An 11,376-nucleotide genomic window follows, 5' to 3' on the forward strand; every position below is an offset into this window, starting at 1 on the left:
GGATTGGCAGTTCTGTGATCTGATGTTTGGATTTCACGATGGGCTCAGGTGTCCTGCGATGGGCTGAAAGGGAGAAACCACCTTGTTTAAATGCAAATACCATCTGGTAATTGACCCACGTGCTAATTATATGGGTAATGAGGAACAAAAAACGCTGAGGTGATATTTAAATATTGAGGCTTGAGTCTTTCTTAGAACAATAAAAGGCAAATCAATCAATCAATCATTTATTGAGCACTTACTGTGTGCAGAGCACTGTACTAAGCGCTTGGGAAGTACAAGTTGGCAACAGAGACAGTCCCTACCCATCATCATCATCATCAATCATATTTATTGAGTGCTTACTGTGTGCAGAGCACTGTACTAAGCGCTTGGGAAGTACAAGTTGGCAACATATAGAGACAGTCCCTACCCAACAGTGGGCTCACAGTCTAAAAGGGGGAGACAGAGAACAAAACCAAACATACTAACAAAATAAAATAAATAGAATAGATATGTACAAATAAAATAAATAAATAAATAGAGTAACAAATGTGTACAAACATATATACATATATACAGGTGCTGTGGGGAAGGGAAGGAGGTAAGATGGGGGGATGGAGAGGGGCATGAGGGGGAGAGGAAGGAAGGGGCTCAGTCTGGGAAGGCCTCCTGGAGTAGGTGAGCTCTCAGTAGGGCCTTGAATGGAGGAAGAGAGCTAGGTTGGCGGATGGGCAGAGGGAGGGCATTCCAGGCCCGGGGGAGGACGTGGGCCGGGGGTCGATGGCGGGACAGGTGAGAACGAGGTATGGTGAGGAGATCAGCGGTGGAGGAGCGGAGGGAGCAGGCTGGGCTGGAGAAGGAGAGAAGGGAGGTGAGGTAGGAGGGGGCGGGGTGATGGACAGCCTTGAAGCCCAGGGTGAGGAGTTTCTGCCTGATGCGCAGATTGATTGGTAGCCACTGGAGATTTTTGAGGAGGGGAGTAACATGCCCAGAGCATTTCTGGACAAAGACAATCCGGGCAGCAGCATGAAGTATGGATTGAAGTGGGGAGAGACACGAGGATGGGAGATCAGAGAGAAGGCTGATGCAGTAGTCCAGACGGGATAGGATGAGAGCTTGAATGAGAAGGGTAGCAGTGTGGATGGAGAGGAAAGGGTGGATCTTGGCAATGTTGCAGAGCTGAGACCAGCAGGTTTTGGGGACAGCTTGGATGTGAGAGGTGAACGAGAGAGCGGAGTCGAGGATGACACCAAGTTTGCGGGCTTGTGAGACGGGAAGGATGGTAGTGCCGTCAAAAGAGATGGGAAAGCCAGGGAGAGGGCAGGGTTTGGGAGGGAAGACAAGGTCACGCAATAGGCAAGTGGCGGACAGACCAGGCTGTATCTCTTCCTCTTGCTTCCTCATGTGCAGCAAGATTTTCCTGCAAGGTCCCCTGTCTGTCTGTGCCAGATTTTCCCACCCACAGTTTGACTGGTATTTCCTCATCCCAATGTAGGTCAAAGGGAGGCTGGTGTCAGTGGGAGGAAAGGGAGTTAGTGACTCAGGAGGCTGATGACAGATCCCATTTCTAAATAGACTGTAAGCTCCTTGAGGACAGGCATCACAACTTTTGTCTATAAAGGTTTCCAAGGGCGTAGTTCTGGGCTCCCCATTCAGAAGGCACACAATAAATGTTGCGGCTGATGATGATAAAAGATGAGGTGGCTGAAAAAATGGAAGGGAATTGCTTCCTCCCAAAGGGCTAAATATTCATCTTAGGTTTGTCTCTTTCAATTTGATTCAGGGTGAAAAATTGGAATTCCATATTGCAGTTTAGGATCACTCTAATTTTTTTCCCTTGGCATTTCTAAAGTACCGTCAGCAGGGAGGCAGAGATGGAAGACTGAATCCTTTGAATAAAGCCTTCCTAAGAGAGTTCTGAATATTTTTTTTTCCTGAGGGACTTCTCTATCACTACATCATTCACCCCTTTTTGGCATTTCTTAAGTCGCTCATGTAAATAGGATCCTTAAAGGATCCCCATGCAACTCTTACAAAGGGAATAGTGGCATAGGTCTCAAAAATGTAAGAAATTACATGTTCATTTTTTGTTAGTAATTCCTACAAAGGTGGAAAGATCAGACCTGTTCTTTATGCAGTTTGTAATGATTTTCATAATAATAATGACATTTATTAAGTGCTTACTATGTGCAACACACTGTTCTAAGCGCTGGGGGGGATACAACATGATCAGGTTGTCCCACGTGGGGCTCACAGTCAATCCCCATTTTACAGATGAGGGAACTGAGGCTCAGAGAAGTTAAGTGATTTGCCCAACGTCACACAGCAGACATGTGGTGGAGCCAGGATTCGAACCCATGACCTCTGACTCCAAAGCCCGTGCTCTTTCCACTGAGCCACGCTGCTTCTCATCTGTCTTTTCATCTTTTCATCTTTTCCCCGCTTTTCCCTGCTTTTCCCTGCTTTTCATCTGTCTTCCCCATTAAATTATAGACTCCTTCTGGGCAGGGAATGTGTAGCTTGTTATTATATTCTCCCAAGTCCCTTACACAGTATTTGGCACTCATTAGGTGCTCAGTAAATATCCCTGCTTGATTGATTGCTAGACTTAATTGCAGACTTAAGTGTACTAGCACCAAAAGCATCATTAAGGGGAGATTTCTGAGGAGTTTAAAATTAATAAGCTTTCATACCATTTCTCAAGTCTTTCAAGGGACTAAAGCTTTTGTTGACCAGTAGCCCACTCACTATCTGTCATAGGTGTGTGAACATTCAGAAAACATAGAGTAAGAACATTTTAGGCTTCAGATTATTATTTTATATGATATTTGTTAAGCTCTCACTATGTTGAGGCTACATCCATGAATATGAGTGTGTTTGAGAGAAACTCTCTTCCCCTCTTCCACACTTGTATCAGAAACATAGAGGACCGTATTTGGAATCTCCTTCTTTCCTCCCCCATTGCAACTATGAAACATTGACCTCTCTCTTCTGGTTCTCTCTTTTCCACTCATTCTCAGTCTGAGAAAGAACAGTGGGCAGGTGACCCATAGCTAAACCAAGCGATCGATAGGTTGCTTTGAAATTTCCTTGCAAATCTCCCAGGTAGAAAGGTCCCTGATGCAATTAATTTTCTAATTCAAGAAGGCAAACACCTCAGCTGGCTTATTGGACAACTACTGTTAGGTCAATTTGTCATCCAGCAAGTCAGGTATTTGGTTTGTGCTCTGAGATCCTAGTGAAACTGCTGACCGTAGTGTTTGATTCTCAGAGTTCACGTCACTCTGGCCCTGGTGTTCTCTTTGGATATGAGAGCATCAGTCTGCTTTCTCAATCAATCAATCAATCAATCAATCAATCATATTTATTGAGCATTTACTGTGTGCAGAGCACTGTACTAAGCGCTTGGGAAGTACAAGTTCGCAACACATAGAGATGGTCCCTACCCAACAGTGGGCTCACAGTCTAGAAGGGGGAGACAGAGAACAAAACTTCACAGAGAAGGGGAAATGGGGGAGGATGTGATTTCCTGAAATGACAGCATGAGAAGTGGCATGGCCTGGGAGAGAGGAGGACCTGGGTTCTAATCCCAGCTCTGCCACTTGCCTGCTGGGTGACCTTGGTCAAGTCACTTTACTTCTCTGTGACTCAGAAAACATGTGCCAATAATGACTTCAAGTTTGATTTCTTTGCGTGTCCATTTATAAATGTTTGATTTTCCTAGTGTTAGCTTTCATATACTATTTAAACAAAAGACACCTTGGGCTATGGGACTAGGGGTCTACCATTATCATTATCTAATGCTAAAATGGAACGGGCTTTGATCAACTCAAGTCAGTCAAAATACTTCAATAATAATAATTATGGTATGTGTTAAATGTTTTACATGTGTCAAGCACTATTCTAACAGCCAGGGTAGAAACAAGTTAATCAGGTTGGACACAGTCCCTGTCTCACCTGGAGCTCACGTTCTATATAGGAGGGAGTTGTAATGATGATGACATTTTTTAAGCACTTACTATGTGCAAAACGCTGTTCTAAGCACTGGGGAGGTTACAAGGTGATCAGGTTGTCCCACGAGGGGCTCACAGTCTTAATCCCCATTTTACAGATGAGGGAACTGAGGCCCAGAGAAGTTAAGTGACTTGCCCAAAGTCAGCTGACAATTGGCGGAGCTGGGATTTGAACCCATGACCTCTGACTCCAAAGCCCGTGCTTTTTTCCACTGAGCCACGCTGCTTCTTCCCATTTTACAGATGAGGAAACTGTGGCACTGAGAACTTAGGTGACTCACCTAAGGTCACCCAGCAGACACATGAAAGAACTGGGATTAGAACCCAGATCCTCTGACTTTCAGGCCTATATTCTTTCCACTAGCCCACACTACTTCTTCAGTGGTTGAGAGGGTGAAAAGAGAGGTCTTTATTTCCCAGGCAAATCTTGCAGCAGTTCTCTCAATGTAAGAGAAAGAGGTAAGAAATACCAGCATTTAAATTCAGTAGCAATATCATGAAAGAAGCATTCAAAGAGGAAGGTTTTAGTGGGGTATCATGCTAAACATATATGAGAATTTAAATGACAAATAGCCTATGTCATGGTATTTATTAGGTGTTTACTGCATGCAGAGCACCATATTAAGTGCTTGGGAGAGTACGGTACAACAGAGTGGGTAGATATGTTCCCTGCCTAGAGTGAGCTTACAGTCTCGGCTATGTGTGGTCTGGAAATTAATGAGGCTGAAAAAAAATCACAGTTCTTTTAAAACCTGCCTTCCTCTATCCCTTGTAATAGAAATGCTGTGGACAATGGCAGGGATAATGTGATTCTATTTTTTAACAAAAACAGCAAAAACTGATTTTAGCGCTATGAACATTTGGAGCAAAACCATTTTGGGCACCCATATGCAACAGAATGGCAGAAAAAGCGCGCACAGAGTGACACGAAGGTGGTCCCTAAGCTAATTTTTTGGCTGCGGAAAAGCAATCAAACAGCCCAACCAGTGCTAATGCCTACCGGAACAGCTGAGATTGTTCAGTCTTGCCATGCAGCTGCTTTTGCTGGAAGAGTTATTTATTCACTGTTCCCTCTCCCCTTCCCACCTTACCCTACTGCACTTATGTACAGATCTGTAATTTATTTATTTTTATTAGTATCTGTCTCTCTATTATAAGCTCACTGTGGGCAGGGAACATGTCTACCAACTATTACATTGTGCTCTCCCATACTTTCCAAGTGCTTAGTACAGTGCTCTGCACACAGTAAGCACTCAATAAATATGAGTTGATTGATTGTCCAGTAGCTTGGAATTCTTAGTGAATTCCCTCTGAATTCAAGGAAATGCTCCACAAATTGAGAAATCATTAAATGTCTAAATTGATGGTTAAGAGTTTTTGTTTAACATAGAGAGGAATGGTCAGGCATTGGCAGTTTTTGGTAGAGAGATATGCATAAAATGATGTTTTGGAAAAATCATCTGGGCAGCAGAGTGAAGTGTGGTCTGGAGAGGGAGAGAGGCAGGAAGCAGAGATGTCTGCAGGGAGACTGATGCAGTATTCTAGTCAAGGATATGACATGTTCTTGGATCAGCATGGTGGCAATTTGGATGGAGAGGAAAGGGTGGATTCTAGAGATGTTATGAAGATGGAACGAACTGACATGATTTGGCAGATGAACATGAGGGTTGCAAGAGAGAGAGGAGTCAAAGATAATACGGAGGTGGTGAGCTTGTACTATAGGGAGGATACTGGTGTTGTCAACAGTGATGGGAAAGCTAGGAGGAGAGAAGGATTTGAGAAGAAGAGAAGTTCGATTTTAGACAAATTAGATTTGAGGTGCCAGGGGGACATCTGTGTAGAGATGTCCTGGAAGCAGGAGGACATACAAGATTGCTTGGAAGGAGAGCTGTCAGGGCTAATGAGGTAGATTTGGGAGTCGAAGAATCCATCCAAACCTCAACAATAAAATCACAGAAGGAAGGATTTCAGGGCGAATAAATAGCTTTTTGGGAGTTCAGATTTAAAGAGGACCAGGCTAGGTAAATAGCAGCCACAGCCTCAAGTTAGTCTTCACCCATATGCAGTATGACAGAGAGTACTGGTGATACATATATTTTTTCAGCCAATTCCTCCAACACACAGACTGTGAACTCCAGGCTGATACTCCTTGAGGGCAGGATCATGCCTCCCAGCCTGTTATATTGTACTTTTCCAAGTGCTGAGTTACAGTGCTTCTCACACAGTCAGTGCTCACTAAATACCATTGATTGGTTGATCACCATAAATGGTGAGTCTCATCAATTGGTATCACAAGTAATAGCACATTTAAATATGCAAAACAATAGTTCACAAATGCTACAGATGCTTGTACAATTGCACACAGTAAGCGCTCAATAAATACGATTGAATGAATGAATGAATGTAAAATTATTGCAGAAAGACCCGTGCTTTGTGCAGGTGTTTGGGTTAGATAGATGGAGTACTCTTCTTCCTTTTTCTTTCTCTTCCTCTGCCACTCTCCCTCTCCCCTTCTTTGTCCTTCAACTCTTTTATTGGTCTCTTTGTCTCCATTATGTCCTCTTTCTATTTTCCTGTGTCCCTACTGATTTAGCTCTCTTTTCCCAGTATTTGTTGTCTATTTGTGTTCTCTCTTGCTCTCTCCCTATCTAACCTATGCTACTTTTCCCTTTTCATTTTCAGACATCCAACTCTCTTTCCCATTCATCTTTCCCTCCATTTACTCCCCTCTTGATGTGTCTGTAGCATTCCCTCTTCTCTCCCATCTCTCTTGCTTTCCTTGGTTCTCCTACACCTCCCTGCTCTCACATTCCTTTTCGTCTCTTACCTACCTGTCCTTTCTCTCTCTAATCTGTGGGAAGGTGGTGGTGATGGCAGCTTGGTGGGTGGGCAGGCAGAGTTTAATTTTTAATAAAAGAGGCGCTGGGCCTCAAAGGATTAAATAATCATGAATTTAAAATTCGTAATGACTTTGTGTGGCGGTACTGTTGTCATTACAACAAATGATAATACCACTGAACACTGAGTCATAACAAGTTTATTTGAAAGAGCATCTTACTGGTACAGTAGGATGTGAAGGCTGGATGTTTGCAAATCTAGAATATAGACTTTATTTCTACTTCCATAACTAACTGATAAACCCGGAGGTGCCAGAACTCAGAAGCTCTATTCCTAGGGGTGTCAGGGCTCAGCATTGGTACAATCTGGGACGAAATTCAGTGCTGTGGGCAGGGGAAGACTGCTGACTAACTTTTGAGGTCCCAATCCAGTCACATAAAGTGGGAGAGAAGTTACAATGGGGGATAAGCTGCGGGAGGGATACGCATCTCCGGAGCTGCAGTCTTCTCAACCAATCCAACCATTTGGGTTGTTTTTTCCTGCACACTCTCTTTGGCCAGAGATGGTTTTCAGGCATTGCGGTTGGCTGGTGATTACTAGTTATTACTATTTATGAAGCCTATATGACAGCTTATATAGTACATCTACATATAGTCCTCCCTCTCAGGGTCACACCTGGGGAGTTTCCAGTACTCTACCGGTCTCGGCTACGGAAGGGAGAGTCAAGCAGAGGCATACCCCTTCCATTCCTACCATTCCTAGCTTGGGCAGTGGCTAGCGAGTGGAAGGCAATCGGCTACAAGTCAAAACTCACCCGTGCTGGGCAGCAGCAGCGTGGGAGAGAGTCAAGGGCGGAGACTAGAGTTTACTGCATGGAAGGAGGCAATGGTAAACCACTTCCATATTTTTACCTAGAAAACTCCATGGATACACTTCCAGAATGATTGCAGATGGAGAGCAGGGTGGTCTGGGAGAGATGTGTCCGAGGTGTCGCTATGGGTCAGAAATGACTCGACGGCATAAGACAAGACATATGGTCCAGAGCGATATACGCTTTAATAATTAGTAATCAATGTTTCACATTTTAGATATCTACCCTGTGTAGGTTGCTCCTCGTTAAACTGCCTTGATAATTTTTTTGGCACAGATTTCAATGAGCATCTTCACTCTACTAGTGCTCTCTGCTTCTAGTAAAGGGGTCTGGCCGTTGCTGTCTTGAGGCTGGTGTTCCCAGGTTGTGTGTCCTTGGGTTGGGTTTCATGTGGAATCTGTTAAAGCCTTTCCGGCTGCCTAAGTGTTGACCTGTTGAGTGTCAAGGAGAGCTGCCATCTAAAACCCAACTCCAGTCAGTAGCCACTGTACTTCTTATCCAATAGCTGAGACTGAGTGATAATCCCCAGCCCAGGAATTAAAGTCTACATAGGAGGGTCTTTGCCTGATTGGTTTTATTAATGGCATCATTAAGATGGATGTAATCAGCGGAGCTGCCTCTGTATCTGGCTGTACCTATTTGTCGCTATAGCCGCCACTCTTTGCGACTCCAGAGTCAAACTGCCTAAGCAGAGCAATTTTCTTGTAACTAAAAGAGCAATTGGCCCTGCCTGCCTTTTTACTGATATGAACTTTTAGGCTAATTCACACGCATGGGCTTCTCCTTGGAGGAATTTGAGAGGAATTGGAACTTGGTCCATTCTGAAATGATCTGGGAGAAAAGCCCCATGGATGTAAGATAAGCAAGAGAAACAGCATGACTTAGTGGTTACAGACTGGGCCTCAGAGTCAGAAGAACCTGGGTTCTAAACCCGGCTCCACCACGTATCTGCTGTGTGACCTTGAGCAAATCACTTCACTTCTCTGGGCCTCAGTTATCTCATCCATAAGCTTGTTCTGGGCAGGGAATGTCACAGTTAATTGTTGTAGTGTACTTTCCCAAACAGTACCGGGTTCTGCACACAGTAAGCACTTCATATAGCTATAATTCTATTTATTCTGACAGTTTTGACACCTGTCTACATGTTTTCTTGTCTGTCTCCCCTTTCTAGACTGTGAGTCCACTGTTGGGTAGGGACCATCTCTACATATTGCCGACTTGTACTTCCCAAGCACTTAGTACAGTGGTCCGCACATAGTAAGCACTCAGTAAGTACAATTGAATGAAATATGACTGACTGAATGAATGAATGAATAGGGATTAAGAGTGTGAGCCCCCTGCGAGACAGGGACTGTGCCCAACCTGATTAATTTGTATTTAACCCAGTACTTAGAGCTGTGCTTGGCACTTAGAAAGAGCTTAACAAGTACAGAGAGGCAGCGTGGCTCAGTGGAAAGAGCCCGGGCTTTGGAGTCAGAGGTCATGAGTTCAAATCCCGGCTCCACCATGTCTGCTGTGTAACCTTGGGCAAGTCACTTAACTTCTCTGAGCCTCAGTTACCTCATCTGTAAAATGGGGATTAAGACTGTGAGCCCCATGTGGGACAACCTGATCGCCTTATATCCTCCCCAGCACTTAGCACAGTGCTTTGCACATAGTAAGTGCTTAACAAATGAAAAAAAAGGTACCATTACTATTGTTAAGTACCTTGCTTAACAAATTTCATTAATTCATTCATTCAATCATATTTAGTGAGCGCCCACTGTGTGTAGAGCACTGGGCTAAGTGCTTGAAAAGTACAATTCAGCAACAAAGAGAGACAATCCCTGCCCACAGCGGACTCACAGTCTAGAACAGGGGAGACAGATACCATTATTATTATTATTATTGTTATTATTAGCCTATTTTTAGGAAAGACCCAAAGCAGAGAGTGACCCATATGCCGGGGGGAGGGACAGGTCACTAAGCCCAGTTCAGTGCCTGGGTGTAGAGTGAGCAGATCACTTGGCTGCACACTTTATGTAACAAGTCCCCAAACTCTCTTCTGAGCTCAGTCTGATGATGCTTATTTAATATACTTCTCTCTCAGTGTTTGTAGCCCTTGAGGGTTGGTACATTCATGGCATTGCCTCGGGCTGCAACTAACATTGAGTGAATCGCCTTTAGCAACTGCACTTTACAACTGCCTGAACGTTCCTCAACACCTGAGGAAACCTTGAAAGACAAGTGTATCTTAATTACAATAAGGGTAGTTCGGAAGAACGAACAGATGGGTGCCAAGATACAGCAGATGTGTCTTTCCCCTGTAAGCTTGGGTGCCACCCGTGTTGCTGACCTTGACATTTCCTTTCTGAGAATAAATGAGGCATTAAAAAATGTTTTTTTGGCTTATTTTCCTCTAGTATTTTGTTGCATACTAAAAACCGTCCTATTGCTTCTCCCATCCCTGCTTAATTGGCAGCGAGGTTCCGATTTAGGCATGGAGGAGTGTTGTGATAGTTCAGAATGTTCATGTGGTGTGTCATTAGCATTTCTGTGAGGATTCAGGTCTATCTATCAGCGGGGGAAGTTGATACTTAATTGGATTCTGTAATCTCAGAGGCTACAATTGCTCTTTTTCTTAGAATCCGTAGATAGAGTTCAAAGTTGAGTCAGTTCAGTTACTGCACTGGAGCTGCCTATTAACTTCACAGGCTGTTAAATAGGGTAGAAAACGACACAATTTACTGAGCTCATAGCAGTGGATAAGGCAATTTGAAATCTTTTATTTTCAGCACATTGGGTGTACTAGGGAAGTTCAGGATGATAATAATGATAATGTAAAAATGACCCTTTGTTTAACGTCCTTTCAGCTTTCTCTCCCCATTACCAGGCTCCCATCTGGGTCAGTTTGAAATTCATACTGAGAATAAGATTTCTGGGGATCTGGTTTAGTCTTCCGGAAGCACATCTAACTGCAGTTAGATACTCTTTTTGCCAATTCCACATATTTCCCATTTCTGGATAACAGAAGTGAGATTTCCTACTTGTGTTTTCTGTGACATTCCGGCTGCCCAGTTGACCTGTCTTCAGTTGATATGGTGCCAAGAGGGCTTGGGTTCTGGAAGATTATAATTTAGCCTCCTATTCAATCAATAGTAGTTTTTGAGTTCCTACCGTGTATAGGTCCCCTCTCAGGGTCACACCTGGAGAATTTCAAGTACCCTACCAGTCTCGGCTATGGGAGGGAGAGTCAAACAGAGGCCTACCCATTCCATTCCTAGCTTGGGCAGTGGCTAGCGAGTGGAAGGCAATCTGCTACAAAGCAAAACTCACCCAGGCTGGGAAGCAGTGCCATGGGAGAGAGTCGAGGGCAGAGATTTGAGTTGACTGCGCAGAATGGCAATGGTAAACCACTTCTGTATTTTTACCAAGAAAACACAAAGGATCCACTGCCAGAACGATTGCAGATGGAGAGCGGGTCATTCTGGGAGAGATGTGTCTGTGGTGTCGCTATGAGTCGGGAACAACTCGACAGCATAAGATAAGACAAGATTGCATATAGGGCTTTGCACTTGGGAGATAATATCCTGCTTTTCATTCACCCCAGAGGGAAAGATAACAACACGGACCCTGTCCCTCGAGAGGCTCAACAAATATAGGTCGGGGAGAGACTGGACACAAACACATTGG

General features: G+C 44.0%; 1 non-coding gene across 1 annotated transcript; it reads left to right on the forward strand.

Moving 5' to 3' along the window:
• Positions 1-10,871: 10,871 nt before the first annotated feature.
• LOC119924986 lies at positions 10,872-11,009 on the forward strand. Its single transcript, XR_005449659.1, has one exon. It is a non-coding gene; the product is annotated as a small nucleolar RNA SNORA7 (small nucleolar RNA).
• Positions 11,010-11,376: the final 367 nt, after the last annotated feature.

The sequence above is a fragment of the Tachyglossus aculeatus genome, chromosome 2 (assembly GCF_015852505.1).
Source record: "Tachyglossus aculeatus isolate mTacAcu1 chromosome 2, mTacAcu1.pri, whole genome shotgun sequence".
NCBI lineage: Eukaryota > Metazoa > Chordata > Mammalia > Monotremata > Tachyglossidae > Tachyglossus > Tachyglossus aculeatus.